This window comes from Dasypus novemcinctus, unplaced genomic scaffold, assembly GCF_030445035.2.
Source record: "Dasypus novemcinctus isolate mDasNov1 unplaced genomic scaffold, mDasNov1.1.hap2 scaffold_134, whole genome shotgun sequence".
NCBI lineage: Eukaryota > Metazoa > Chordata > Mammalia > Cingulata > Dasypodidae > Dasypus > Dasypus novemcinctus.
Genome location: NW_026688153.1, coordinates 595,650 through 608,740, shown reverse-complemented (window position 1 = coordinate 608,740; position 13,091 = coordinate 595,650). Strand labels below are relative to the sequence as shown.

The 13,091-nt window shown below is 41.4% G+C and overlaps 1 long non-coding RNA gene across 2 annotated transcripts in view; it reads right to left on the bottom strand.

The window, feature by feature from the left end:
• LOC131277540 (uncharacterized) overlaps nt 1–11,392 on the bottom strand; it is a 202,586-nt gene extending 191,194 nt beyond the window's left edge. The window contains exons 1-3 of one of the 2 annotated variants that reach the window (XR_011648195.1): nt 11,328–11,392; nt 10,368–10,458; nt 8,969–9,080 (exon numbers count right to left, since the gene is read on the bottom strand). This is a non-coding gene — a long non-coding RNA (uncharacterized lncRNA). The remainder of the gene's footprint in view (nt 1–8,968; nt 9,081–10,367; nt 10,459–11,327) is intronic. The other variant, XR_009184697.2, reaches the window with a different exon arrangement.
• Nucleotides 11,393–13,091: the final 1,699 nt, after the last annotated feature.

Below are 13,091 nucleotides of genomic sequence, written 5' to 3'. Positions count from 1 at the left end.
ATTAAGTTGTCAATTCTACTCAAATTGATATACAGATTCAATGTAAACCTGATGAAAATTCCACCAGAATTTTTTAAATTGAAAACACAATTACCAAATCTATTTGGAAGGGTAAGGAATCCTGAATAGCTAGAATCATCTTAAAAAGGAAAAGTGAGCTCTCACCTACAGACTTTAAATCATACTTCCTATAGTGGTATTAAAAAACATAGTACTGCCATAAAGACAGACACATAGACCAATGGAATCAATTTGATGGTTCAGAAACAGACCCTCACATGTATGGTCAAGCCATTTTTTACTAGCCTGTCAATCCCACACAGCTCGGACAGAATAGTCCATTCAACAAATGGTGCTGAAAGAACTTGATATCCATAGCCAAAAGAAGGAAAGAGGACCCCTATCTCACACCTTATCCAAAAATTAACTAAAAATTGACTAAAAACCTAAAAATAAAAGCAAGAACCATAAAACTTCCAGAAGAAATGGTAGGAAAGTATCTTCAAGACTTGGTGGTACATGGTGGATTCTTTTTTTTTTTTTTTTTTTTAAGATTTATTTTTATTTATTTAATTCCCCTCCCCTCCCCTGGTTGTCTGTTTTCTGTGTCTTTTTGCTGCGTCTTGTTTCTTTGTCCGCTCCTGTTGTCATCAGCGGCACGGGAAGTGTGGGCGGCGCCATTCCTGGGCAGGCTGCTCCCTCCTTCGTGCTGGGCGGCTCTCCTTATGGGTGCACTCCTTGCGCGTGGGGCTCCCCTACGCGGGGGACACCCCTGTGTGGCAGGGCACTCCTTGCGCGCATCAGCACTGCGCATGGGCCAGCTCCACACGGGTCGAGGAGGCCCGGGGCTTGAACCGCAGGCCTCCCATGTGGTAGACGGACGCCCTAACCACTGGGTCAAAGTCCGTTTCCCCATGGTGGATTCTTAAAGGAGATAAGAGGAGGACTGAGATGGACTACAGATGGTTAATGTACATAAAAGTTTTAATTAGCTTTGCTGTGAAAGTGTGGAAACGTATAGAGTGGATAGTAACACATAGTAAGTAAAAGCTAGTTTATAAATGGGAATGTGGCTAGAAATGGTAGCTAGATATGAAATGCCAATTGACAGAATACTAAAGAATAATCTAGGAACTGAATAGTATGGTAAACCAAGAAGTAGATGAGAATTGTGTTTGATGGTACAGATGCAAGAGTGTCCTTTGTTAGCTAAAGCAAATGTACATCACTACTGTAAGGTGGTGGGAATGTGAAGAAGCATGGGAATAATACAATTGGAGTGGCCTATGGACTCTGGTTAGCAGTAATAATATAATATTATTGCACCTATGCCAAATATGTACTGTGTTGATAATGAGATAGTATGGAAAATGTGTGCCAAATGTACACTACAGTCATGGTTACAATCAGATGATATTATCTTGTCTGTAACAAATGTTCAGATAGAGGGGTGTTGTTTGGGAATTCTTTTTTTTTTTTTTAAAGATTTATTTATTTATTTCTCTCCCCCCAACCCCACCCCAGTTGTCTATTTGCTGAATCTTGTTTCTTTGTCCGCTTGTCGTCAGCGGCATGAGAATCTGTGCCTCTTTTTGTTGTGTCATCTTGTGTCAGCTCTCCATGTGGGTGGCACCATTCTTAGGCAGGCTGCACTTTCTTTCCCACTGGGTGGCTCTCCTTACGGGGCCCACTCCTTGCACATGGGGCTCCCCTACGTGGGGGGCACCCCAGGTGGCAGGGCACTCCTTGCGTGTATCAGCAGTGCACATGGGCCAGCTCCACACAGGTCAAGGAGGCCCGGGGTTTGAGCCATGTGGTAGACAGACACCCTAACCACTGGGCCAAGTCCGTTTCCTTGTATGGGAATTCTGTACATGTGCATGATTGTGTTATAAGTTTACAACTTCTGCCATAAAAATATACTTCAAAAATAATAATAGGGTGGGTTGAGGGAAAATTACACCAAATGTAAGGTAAGGACAATAAGATTTTGACAATAATCGTTCATAATTTGTGAGAAACATCTCACAAATATGCAAGGTGTTGGTGGAGGGTTGATGTATGGGACCCCTGAATGATGTCACACGTTTGCTTTCTAACTTCACAATTGTTACCATACTTATTATTTATGAATGATTATATATAAATGATATAAAGATAATAATAGGGTGGGTTGGGGGACAATACTTTGGTTAGTAGTAATATTGTGACAATGCCCTTTAATCAGTTAAAAATGTTTAACAATTCAAGGCATTGGTGATAGGGTGAGGTATGAGAGTCCTGTATGATGTTATAAATATTTGTTTTGTAAATTCACAGCTATTATTATACACTTAATGTCTATGTATGCTTATGTATGAGTGGTATACTTTAATAAATTTAAAAAAAAATTTTTTTAGCATGGGACCCACTGAGTTCATCACTCTACTTTCTGGGGAACAGGGCTGGAAGGCGACTATCTGGGGAGTCAGGCAAGCTAAAATTAGATTTCAAATATAAAACAAAGTCTAAAAATTAGGTTTTTTTTAATCACCATTTTACAGATGAGGGATAGGTACAAAGATCTCAAAGTATTTTTCCTGAAGTGACCCACCAAGTATATGTCAGGATCTAAGTACAGGGAAGTTTGACTTAAGGTAAACCACTGTGGAAATGACTTCACAAGAGTCACAATTCCATCCAAGTTGGGCTGCCCTCAAAGCCCATCGTGAGCCTCAACTACATCCATGGGCTGCAAATATGATGTCCTGAAACCACCTACCCAGCCAGGAGGGTCATCATAGAGATGGTGGAAAGAGCCACCATCTCCACTCTTTACACTCTATCAAATAAAGTGAGTGTGTGGTGACTGTTTAGGTGACCCTGTGCTAGGCACAGGGCAGGGAGAGATGAATGTAAACCTTATGGGAGTGATTTAAAATCCAGTGAGCCAGAAATAAAGAATCAGCAAATACAACTTGAAGAAGAGGGGTCAGTGGAAGGATAACAGAGCAGGTAAGAAAGATGCTGTGAGTGGATGAAGTTCAACCTGCTATGCACATAGGATGTCCCAGGTTTGGTTCCTGGTGCCTCCTAAAAACAAACAAACAAACAAATGAATAAACCACTCAAGGGAGCCTATGTGGCTCAGTGGTTCAGTGCCAGCTTCCAGGTTCAATGCCCAGTCCTGGTACCTCAAAAAAAAAAAAAAAAGGTTACCTAAGTCAGAGAACACAAGACTGGAGCTGGGGCTCAAAGGAGGAGGAGGAAGCAGCCAAGTGGCGAGGGGCTATTTCCACATCAAGGAAATAGGCAGTGACAAGTGGAGAAGGAAGACAGAGCTTGATCACTCCATTACTTCCAAGGGAGGTGGGTATGGCAAATAAACCCATTAAAAATGGGCAAAGTATTTAAATAGACATTTCTACAAAGAAGATATACAAATGGTAAATAAGCATATGAAAATGTGCTCAAGTCCACTAGCCATTTAGGGAAAGGCACACCAAAGCATGATGAGCTATCCTACACACCCATTCAAAAGGCTATTGTTTTTAAAATTGGAAAATAGCAAGTACTGGTAAGGATGCATATAAATAGGAAACCTTGTACACTATTGGTAGGAATATAAAATAGTGCATTGGCTGTGGAAAACAGCTTGGCAGTAACTCAAAAAGTTAAACTAAAATTACCAAATGAACTAGCAATCCCACTTCTGCATATATATCCAAAAAAAATTGAAAGCAAGGATTCAGACAGGTATTTGTATGTCAATGTTCAGAGCACAATAAAGAAAAGGTAGAAGCCAAATAACTACTAGCAGATGAATGGATAAACAAAATGTGGTAAATACATACAATGGAACATTATTCAGCTCTAAGAAAGAATGAAGTCCTGATGCATGCGTCAACATGGATGAACCATCGGGACATTACATTCAGTAAAATAAGACAGACACAAAAGGACAAATATTGTATGATCTCACTGATATGAACTAAGGACAAGAACCAAACTCACAGATTTAGAATCTAGAATATAAGTTACCACGGGATACAATGGGTTAGAGAATGGAAAGCTGGTACTTAAATTGTGCAGAATCTCTATTTAGGTTGATTATAAATGTTTGGAAATGGATAGTGGTGATGGCAGGACCTTACTGTGAATTATATGTTTGTGAATGTGGTTGAGAGAATTTGTTTTTAAGGTCATGTATGTTATTAGAAGGAAAGCTAGAAGCCTAAAGATGGGATTGTTTAACTAAGTGAATCTGTTATGGATGATGGACTGAGGTGAACAAATATAAGATTGCTCTTTCATGAATTATGACAAATGGATGACACTATTACACATTGTTAATAATAGGAAGGTAGATGGAAAAAATACACCTAATGTAAACTAAGGATTATAGTTATCAGTTATATCTTATATTCTTTCATCAAGCCTCACAAAGCTGACACACAAATGCAAAGAGTCAACAATAGAGGGATACATGGGAACATTGTTTTTTTTAATGAATTTTCTGTAAACATACAACTTCCCTCATTTAAAAAAATTGTAGTAATTTAAGAAAGCATTATGCTAAGTGAAAGAAACTAGATGCAAAGTACCACATATTCTATGATTTCATTAATATAAAATGGAAAGATAAATTTATAGAGATGAAATTTATAGTGGTTATGTAGGGCTGGGGAATGATAGAGGGATTGAGAGGTGCCTTCTAAGTAGTATAGGGCTTTCCTTCTAGGAGAGATTAAATGTCCTAAACTTGATTGTGGTGAGAAATGCACACATCTGTAACTATACTAAAGTACACTTAGGATAGAGTATATGGTATGTAACTATATCTCAATAAAACTGCTTTTAAAACTTGGGGCACACATTGTGGAGGTTCTTGTAGTCCAGTGTAATACTTTTGCATTTTACTGTAAGCTGGGAATGCGTGGGGATTTTGGTAAAGAAAAACAAGGACCAAGACTTGCCTTAGGTTTCAACAGGATCATTCTGGCTGCTAGGTAAGAATGGACCACAGTGGCAAGCAGGTCAAAGGGCAGACCAGTTAGGGAGCTACCACAGTAGTCAAGGCAAGTGATATGGTGGATTAGACAGAGCAGCAGCAGTTAGGGAAACCAGGTGGTCGGGTTTTACACATATTTGAAGTAGCTGTTGCTGGATTACTGTGGGGTAAGAAAGTGACACAATCCCAACTCCAAAAGACAGAGGAAGGAATAAACAGGAGGAATGCAACTATGCATGAAAGTAGACTATTATTATTCTAATAATGTAAGAACTTTTAACATTGATATAAAGGCAGTGGACACAAGAGGTTCTGAGGGGAGGGAGAGGGAAGAATAGGTATAACACGGGGCATTTTTCAAACACTGGAATAATTTTGCATGATACTGCAATAACAGATACTAGTCATTATACATTTTCTCAAAACATAGAAATGTGCTGTGCAAAGTGTGAAACATAATGCAAACTATAGACCATACTTAACAGCAATGTTCAATATGTGTTCATCCCATGAAACAAATGGACCACACTAATGAAGGATAATGTTCAGGGTGAAAAGTGTGTCAGGGGGAAGGAGTATATGGGAACCCCCTATACATTTTTTTAAAGATTTATTTATTCATTTCTCTCCCCTTCTCCCCCCACCCTGGTTGTCTGTTCTCTGTGTCCATTGGCTGTGTCCCCCTTGTCTGCTGCTATTGCTGTCAGCTGCACGGGAATCTGTGTCTCCCTTTGTTGCATCATCTTGCTGCGTCAGCTCTCCGTGTGTGCAAGTCAGCCACCTTCCCCCCACCCCCCATTTTTGATGGAACATCTATGGCAACTAAAGCTCCTTTAAAAATAATGAAAACAGGGTGGCAGACTTGGCCCAGTAGTTAGGGCGCCCATCTACCACAGGGGAGGTCCACGGTTCAAACCCTGGGCCTCCTTGACCTGTGTGCAGCTGGCCCATGTGTGGTGCTGATGTGCACAAGGAGTGCCCTGCCATGCAGGGGTGTCCCCGTGTAGGGGAGCCCCACGCGCAAGGAGTGCACCCCGTAAGGAGAGACATCCAGTGCAAAAGAAAGTGCAGCCTGCCCAGGAATGGCGCCGCCCACACGGAGAAGTGACACAAGATGACACAACAAAAAGAAACACAGATTCCCGTGCCGCTGACAACAAAAAAAGCGGACAAAAAAGATGCAGCAAATAGACACAGAGAACAGACAACCAGGGTGAGGGGGGAAGAGGAGAGAAATAAATGAATAAATCTTTAAAAAAAAAGAATAGACAGGAAAAAGGTAACTTTGCAACTGTGTGGAGTCTAAACAACACACTCTTAAATGATCAGTGGATCAAAGAAGAAACTGCAAGTGAAATCAGTAAATGAAAATGACAAGTGAAACAAATGAAACAAAATGACAAATGACAAATGAAAATGGGAACACAAATCACCAAAATTTAAGGGATACAGCAAAGCCAGTCTTGAGAGGGAAATTTATAGCCCTAAACACCTAATTAAAAAAGTAGAAAGAGCTAAACTCAAAGACTTAACTGAACTCCTAGAGAAATTGGAAAAAGAACAGCAAACCAATCCTCAAAGCAAGCAGAAGGAAGGAAATAATAAAGATTAGAGCAGAAATAAATGAAATTGAAGACAACAACAACAAAAACAAAAGAGAGAAAATCAAAACCAAAAGCTGGTTCTTTGAGAAGATCTGTAAAATTGATAAATTGCTAGCAATATTAGCAAAGGAGAAAAACAGGCAAATAAATACAAACAGAAATCAAAGGAGGGAAGTAATGACTGACCCCACAGAATTAAAAAGAATCAAAAGACGATATTATGAGAAACTGTGTGCCAACAATGACAACCTAGAAATGGGCAAATTCCTTGAAAGGCACAACCAACCTACACTGACACTACAAGAAATACAAGAATTAACAAACCAACCACATTTAAAGAGACTGAATCCATCATCAAACACCTCCCAACAAGAAAAAGCTCAGGACCAAATGACTTCAGAGATGAATTCTACCAAGCATTTAGAAAAGAATTAAAAACAATCCTATTTAAACTCTTCCGACATGATGAAGAGGGGGGAAAATTAGCCCACTCTTTTTATGACGCCAACATCACCCTAACACCAAAGCCAGATAAAGACACTACAAGGAAAGAAAAGTACAGACCAATCTCTTCAATGAACACAGAAATGCAAAAATTCTCAACAAAATATTGACAAATTGAATCCAGCAGTATTATCAAAGGCTTACACATCACGACCAAGGGGGATTTGTTCCTGGTATGCAAGGTTAGCTCAACATAAAAAAAAACCATCAACATAATACACCACGTAAAAAAAACTGAAGGGAAAAAACACATGATGATCACAATAGACAAAGAAAAGGTATTTGACAGAATCCAGCATTCTTTCTTGGTAAAAAACACTTCAAAGGGTATGAATAGAAGGAAAATGCCACAATATGATAAAAGGCATATATGAAAAACCCACAGCCAAACACTCAGTGGGGAAATGTTGAAAGCTTTCCATCTAAGATTAGGAACAAGACAAGGATGCCCACTATCACCATTGCTATTCAACATTGTACTATGAGTTCTAGCTAGAGCAATTAGAGAAGAAAAAAAATTAAAGGCATCCAAATAGGAAAAGGGACACAAAACTTGCACTATTTGCAGATGACATGATCCTATATTTAGAAAATTCTGAAATGTCTATAACAAAGCTACTTGAACTAATGAGTTCAGCAAAGCAGCAGAATACAAGATCCACACACAGAAATCAGTGTTCTTGTACAGTAGTACTGCACAACTGGAGGAGAAATCAGGGGGAAGATTCCATTTACAATAGCAACAAAAAAGCTCAATATGTAGGCATTGACTTAGTCAGAGAAGTACAGGACCTATACACAGAAAACTACAAAACAGTGGTAAAAGAAAGTTAAAAGGACCTAAACAAATGGAATGGCACTCCATGTTCACGTACTCTAGACTAAATATCATGACGATGTCAATCCAACCTAAATTGATTTATAAACTCAATGTAATACCAATCAAAATTCTAACAGCCTACTTGACAGAAATAGAAAAGGCAATTACCAAATTCATTTGGAAGGGAAAATGCACCCAAGTAACCAAAAGCATTCTAAAAAAGAGCAACGTGGGAGGAATTTCACTTCCAGACCTTGAAACATATTACAAAGCTACAGTGGTCAAAACAGCATGGCACTGGCATAAAGAGAGACTCATCGATCAGAGTAATAGAATTTAGAGTCCAGAAATAAACACTCACCTCCATGGTTGGCTAGTTCTTCAGACACCTACCAAGTCCATGTTAATGGGAAAAAAGTCCCTTCAATAAATGGTGCTGGGAGACCTGGATATCTATAACCAAAAGAATGGAATGGAACCACTATCTTACATCCCATACAAGAATCAACTCAAAATGGATCAGAGACCTAGATATAAAAGGACCATAAAACTGCCTGAAAAAAATGTAGGGAAACATCTTAAAGACCTTGTGCTACATGGTGATTTTTTGGACCTTATACCAAAAGCACATGAAACAAAAGAAAAAATAGATAAATGGGACCTCCTCAAAATTAAACATGTGTGCACCTCACAGGACTTTGTCACATGGGTGAAAAAGCAGCTGCCTCAGCAGAAGGAAATGCTTGGAAATCACATGTCCAATAAGGGTTTAATATCCATGATATGTAAAGAGATGTTACAACTCAATAATAAAAAAAAACAAATGACTCAATTAAAAAATGGGCAAAAGATATGAATAGACATTTGTCCAAAGAAGAAATACAAATGACAAGAAAACATGTGAAAATATGTTCAATATGAGTAATGATTATGGAAATGCAAATCATAACTAAGAGATATCATTTCACACCTATCAGAATGGCCACTATTGAAAAGTCAGAGAACTACAAATGTTGGAGAGGATTTGGAGTGATAGGAACTCTTACTCACAGTTGGTGGGAATGCAAATGGTACAGCCACCGTGGAGGACTGTTGGGCAGTTCCTAAAGAAGTTGAATATAGATTTGCCAGTGACCCAGCACTATCACCATTGGGTCTACACCTAAAAATGAAAGCAATGAAACAAATACACATCTGCACATCCATGTTCATAGCAGTGCTAGTCACGATGTCAAAAGCTAGAAACAACCCAGATGTCCATCAACTGACAAATGGATAAACAAACAGTGGTTTATTCCCACGATGGAATATTATGCAGCTCTTAAGAAGAAATGGGCAAGTGTATTTGGCCCAATGGATAGGGCATCCACCTACTTCATGATAGGTCCAAGGTTCAAACCCAGGGCCTACTGATCCGTGTGATGAGCTGGCCCATGCACAGTGCTGATTTCCACAAGAAGTGCCATGCCATGCAGGGGTGTCCCCCCATAGGGGAGCCCCATAAGCAAGGAGTGCACCCCATTAGGAGAGCCAGCCAGCATGAAAAAAGCACAGCCTGCCCAGGAATGGCACCACACACACGGAGAGTCCACGCAGCAAGATGATGCAACAACACGAGACACAGATTCTGGATGTCACTGACAAAAATATAAGCACACATAAGAAGAACACACAGCACATGGGCACAGAGAGCAGACAACTGGTGTTGGGGTGGGGAAGGAGGGAGAAAGAAATAAAAAATAAATCTTAAAAAAAAAAGAGGTCAAAAAACACTTGACAACATCAATGAACCTGGAGAACATTATATTTAGTGAAGCAAGCCAAACACAAAAGGACAATACCATAAATACAGCATTACTGTGAACTAAATATATTGTATAACATACTGTATGATTCCATTTATAGAAAATGTAAATATAAATCAATTTATAGAGAGGGAAAAAAATTATTTGTGGAAGAATAGCCAAAAATGGGAGGAGTGAACAGTAGGGGAAGCACAGATGGAGAAGTGATGGATTTACTTTTTTATTATTATTGAAATTAAGAAAATGCTCTAATAAGATTGAGATGATGAATGCACAACTATGTGCTGGTGCCAAATACCAGTGATTGTGCAGTGAACTGTATGCTATGTTTGTTGATACGTATTGATAAAAAATGATTTGTTAAAAAAAAATGACAAACAGCACTTAAAAATGGGAAACTATGTAAATAACACTTTGACCAGAGAAGAAACATTCAATTCTTTTCATCACTAGGGAAACACAAATTAAAATCTGCTATGACTTATCATATAGACATACTAAAATGGCTAAAATCAAGAAAGATAATACCAACTGTTAAAGAAGACGTGAAAAACCTGGAGCCCTCATACATTTCCAGTGAGAATGCCAAATGGTGCTGCCACTTTGGGAAACATTTTGTCAGTTTCTTAAAAATATAAACTTACATCATTGTTGTTAGTCCCACTCTGAGATATCTATCCAAGACAACTTGCTATAATGTACCATGATTCCCACAGCAGTTCTTGGCCGCCAAAACTGGAAAAAAACACAAATGCCTATCACCAGGGGCTTGGATAAGAGAAGGTGGTACATCGTAAATAGCTCTGCAGCTCTAACTAGGTAATTGCATTCAACTAACTTTCACAGAATAAACAAGTTATCCATGTCTGGAAAAATGCCAAAGACTGAAGCAGGCCCCGGGCCCCCCGCCGCCCACGGGCCCCGCGAAGGCAGCCCCCAACCGCGCAGAGAGGGCAGGACCTGCGAGAGCGCAGCGCACAACCGTCCAGCGAGCGGGAGCTTCCGGGCCGCGCAGCTGGGTGCTCCCTCAGCGCAGGGCGGGGACGGCCGCTCGCCCGCTTTTCAGCGCTGCCGGCGGCCCCGCAGCCCCGCGCCCCGCCGCGCCCACAGGCCCGCGTGCGCTCCCCGCTGGCCGCCCCGCCGTCGCCAGGTGGAGTCCGCAACGTACCGGGCTCTGAGCCGCGCGCAGGCGGGCGTCTGCGGAGGGGCCGCGCGCTCCGCCTGAGGGTTCCCCGCCGGGGCTCGCTGCCCGCGGGCCAGACACGCCCCGCCCCGCACACTGGGGGGCCCCGCACAAGGGGAGCCCTGCGCGGCACCTCGGCCTGGCCCGACACCAGGTCAGTGACCCGACCAGAACCTCCGAGACTCCGGAAAGGTGCCGCCGCCGCGCCGCGTGCTGGACGGGGCCTCAGGGGCGGGGCTGCGCGGCCAGGGGCGGGGCTGAGCGGTGGGGAAAGCGGCTGCGCGGCCAGCAGCGGGGCTGAGCGCCCGCCACGCCCTTGCCAGGAGCCCCACCCCTGCCGCGGCCCGAGCCGGACTCGGGCGCACTCGGGGCTACTGCGCGCTCCCGTCCCACGCGGCTTCGCAGCTTCGGGGACCCCTACCTGCGTCTTCGGGGTGGAGCGTCTCCACCCCCGAGACCCAGCTGGCGCCTGGCGGCCACTGCGGATCCCCCTGGCCAGGAATGGGGACGCCTCTCGGGAGGAGCTGCCGGCCCCCCCGTTGTGAGGTAAACATTCTTCTACATCACAGAAGACCGAAGCTCAGGGTGCGGCGCAATAAAGGGCAGCAGGAGGTGCGCTGGGTGGCGGGGAGCGGGGAGTCTCATTGTAAACAGATGGTTACTGGCTCCTTTTCAACTAACAGGTCATGATTCTAGGACCCAAGATGATAAAAATAGTTAAAATGGACAGAATTATTGTAGTTTCTCAAGATACACAGGATTTTAAAATGGAAAATCTTCAAGGGAAATTAAGACCTATGAAATGCTATGGTTATAAGTGACTCAACACTTGGAATATTTTAGAGCAATACTTGGGACAAACTGTCAGTAATTCATCTTTTAGGACTTGTATAATCACTCCAAACACATTATTCCTGTAATGTCAAAAAACTATCATATAAATGGAAACTTTTTTAAAAGTTTTATTTAATTGCCTTTTTTTAAAGCTACCTTGATGACAAGAAATGTTACATTAAAAAATGAGGTTCCTGCACCCCCCACCCCCACCATACTATACAAATAAAGAGAGACAGAACCATGATTCATGTCTGGCAGGTGTTAAGGAGAGTGGGGAAGGTGGATTAACTCCTTTTGGGTCTATGAGATTTCCTTCGGAGTGGATAAAAATGTTCTGAAATTAAATAAATTTGATGCACAACATAGTGAATGTACTAAATGCCACAGAATGTACTGTTAAAATTGTTAATTTTATGTTATGTCACTTTCACCTAACAAAAAAATATATAGATAATGTGAAGTGGAGAATTCAAAGTGTCTATATGGTGGGGTGGATACTGGCAGCTGCAGCATTTACTCACAGTTTTGCCACCATTGTTCTTTTCCATCACCCCTCTCTCTGCTGGGTGGTGTCCAGCCTTCCCCTGGGGTCCTGAACCCTAGAAGTTTCTTTCCAGGACATTTCTGCCTGTCCTCTAGCTATTTTTCTGGGAGAGAAGAGAGTCCTCTGTCTTGCTAGTCTGCCATCTTCCCAGAAGAATCATTGTAGAGTAATGGAATCCATTTGAGTTCACAAGATTTCAATAAAGATAATAATAGTGCATATGTATTTGGACTATTTTTACCCCATCTTTCCATATTGGTTTTTTAGTATAGGAACAAAATACATATTTATAGAAATAATTATGAAATTCTCTTGAAACTAAAGGACTAAAGAAGTTAAAGCCTTAAAAGAGGCAAAAGTAAACATTCTCACAAAGAGAGTTAATACACTATTGTATTAAATTTGACTGAATTTCTTAGTGTTCAGAGCAAAGTGAGAATTGTGGACATTTGAAATATTGATTTCTAAAGCGATTTTTCACTTAATGATTTTTTGAATTGCTTTATGCGTCCCATTGGAAAGGTGAGTGGTCAGGGGGTATAATTGGTGTTGGGGATTGCATAATGTCCCCCACAAAAGGTATGTTCAGGTTCCAATCCTGAACACTTTTGGATGTGAACACTTTTGTAAATAGGACCTTTGAATATGTGGGCCCTAAATCCAGTGTCACTGAAGTCCTTATAAGCAAAGCAAATGGATGTGGAAAGGAAGCTCTAGGAGCAGCCAAAGCTGGAAGACAAGGGAACCCAGAAGAGAAAGGAGAAGATGCAGCCATATGCATCAGCACATAACAGAAAAGCCAAG